The sequence below is a fragment of the Pocillopora verrucosa genome, chromosome 11 (assembly GCF_036669915.1).
Source record: "Pocillopora verrucosa isolate sample1 chromosome 11, ASM3666991v2, whole genome shotgun sequence".
Lineage (NCBI taxonomy): Eukaryota > Metazoa > Cnidaria > Anthozoa > Scleractinia > Pocilloporidae > Pocillopora > Pocillopora verrucosa.
Window position 1 is genome coordinate 13,269,193 of NC_089322.1, and position 2,798 is coordinate 13,271,990.

Consider the following 2,798-nt stretch of genomic DNA (forward strand, 5'->3'; position numbering starts at 1 on the left):
AAAGAATCGTGATGTAAACATAGGAAAACTGCGATTTTTTTAAATAAATAATCGAGCTTTAAGCGCCAAGCGTACCTCACATGGGTCTTTGTCAGCGCCAGTTTGTGGATTCTGTTGTTGAGGACTCGTAGTTGTTCCCACTGAACTGACTCCTGGTTTAGACAAGAAAAATAAAGAAAGCAGCGAGGATCAGAAGCTTCGCCATACTCCGATGGTTACTTTGCGCGAATATTTTGTGTTCTCTTTGAAATATCTTCTTAATAATAACTCCTAAGGTTATAAGATAATAACTAAATTAGAATATAGGCACGTAGCTTTTGGTTAATAGTAATAAGTTGTAGGTAGAGTTGTAGTCGAAAGTAGTTGAAGATTGAGTGACAGTTACAGTTGGAGTTAATTAGAGAGAAAATACCGTAGACGATGCAGCAGCAAGGCATCTTACGTCAAAGACGAAAGCTTTTGTGATCCAAGAATCTTATTGCTAATAAGCTCAGCGAGTTTGCCTAAGCTAGTTTTTCCCTAACTTCCCAACATTCTTTGCCTCTTTGGTCGATTACGATATTCATGTATTTTGAATCAATTCTTAAACAGAAAAAAACTTTTTGAACACCGTTTGTTTTGATCATTGATTTTGAGGCGGTGCGATAGATTTTCATCTCCAAACTCTGTTGATGTGTTTTAATGGTACAGACTTCGAATCACACGAAAAATGAAATAAACGCCGCGGCGTTTAATCGATTTAATAATGCGCAAGAAAAAATTACGCACTGATTAGCTGAAAACGATTGCTTTCTCGTGTAACACGCCTACAAAGTTGTAACACGATTGCAAAGTTGTAACACGAGTGAAAATTACAAGTAGCGCGCACGCTTTCAAAATTTCGTCGGTCTTGACTTTCTGCGTTTTTTTTTTCCAAGTACATTATTAAAAAGTAATAACATGATTTTTCTTGCAATTTGGTGTCAATAAATTCTGGAAGACTACAAATTGCAAATTATTTCAACCAAATTACACTTGAAATCATGTTATTACGTATACAAATCAAAGTGCTCTGTGAGCAAACTCGTGAATTGACACATGATTTTTTGGACTATGTTTAATGTTATCTGGTTTAGGGAATTTCGTGGTTGATTGTCATATCTAGAGTACGAGCAGTAGTTCAGTGTTCGCTAATGTAGCAAAGAAACAAAGTAACGTTGGGATAAGAAGGCATTACAATTGAAATGATCATGCTATTACATTTGACAAGGGTGGATTATGTCATGTGTTTTAAACGTATATCATTTTTGTTTCTGGTTCAAAAGAAAAGGTTGGAAGTAAATGTGGGTGAAAAGTGAAATTTACTGTCTATCATTGTAAATATTAGAAAATCAAGGCAATACTGTTTTAATGAAAACATTAACGATTCCCTCTTTATCAAATGAGACAAACGGGAACGAGTTTTTAGTGATATAACTGAGCCAAGACTGCCACTGTCATTTTGGATCTCCGCCTGGGTAGATTTTAGTCACGTGCTAGGCAACGTATAATCAATAACAAGATAGAATTTCATTTCAGGCCTATTTATCAATTTTGTGGTGTATAACTTTCGCATTTTAGTACGTAATATGTATTTTGAATCTTCAAATTGTCTTGAAACTTAAAAGAAAATTGTTCTTTAAAAATGCACTGAAAATCGGTTGCTAAAATTGTTTGTTTAGGTGTTATTTGATTTTCGTCTTAACTTGTAATTTCTTCAGTCGCCGGCATCTTTTGTTGCTTCACACAGGAAAAACACACGATACGAAACGTAATGATCGATTATGTCCTCAATCCCACGCCATAACAGAAAAAGCTTATGAACATCTGTAAACTCCGAGCGCTTCGCAGTAAGTGATATTTTCAATGAATCTTCGGATTGTTTTCAAGTTCAAGGATTGTAAATTACAATTTCATGAAAAACGAAGGTTGTTCTGTTATTTCAGTGTGAACCCTTGCATGCCTGCCAGTCGCTGGCGCCGCTTGTTGAAACTAAAACGAAAAAAAAACTCATTTAAGATTATCATTGGCTTCTTTTTCACCCCACCACTATTCTTAGCAACAAAGGTCGCCATTTCGTTTGTTTATTGCTTGCCAAAAACTATCAAATGCACTCACAAGCCTAAAATCGAAAAAAAGTTTACAGGAATCGACCAATCGAGCGAGCGAGCGAGTGCCATTCCCCACATCGTATCTATAACTCGCTCTCGCGCATGCGCGCAATTCACGAGTTAAAAAGGTAATTTCAGAGAAATTAGTCAGAAAAATCGGGGCCTCGAAATGTTCGTATTCTGATCAAACTTGCCATATTGGGAAGGAAAATAAGTTTAATAGGTCTGTGATGTTCATTTGTCCTCCGGTCGATTAAAATTCAAAATGTTTTAAAAAGCGTTTGTTTGATCCGTGCTTGCCATAAGGCGGCGTGATAAATTTTCATGTTCAAAATCTGTTGATGCATTTTAAGGAAGGAAATGGTAGACTTGTGTTTTGTGGTTTAAATTTAGAGCGGCATTTGATTCTTGTTGGTCCGTTCTCGATTGTGACGTAATAATTCATAAATGAGGGGGTGTTTTATCAGGGTTTCTTAACACGAGGAAACTGGTAAAAGCAAAAGATCGAAGGCGGAGTGCTTTTGTACTTTTTTTGTCGTTTTTCTTTTAAATTGGTTCTAAAAAGGGTCTATTTCATTATCAGTAAAATAAAATCAACAACAGAAAAAACATCATGCATATATTTATTTTTTGCTTTCTATTATAGCATTATCACATGTGCATATTTGC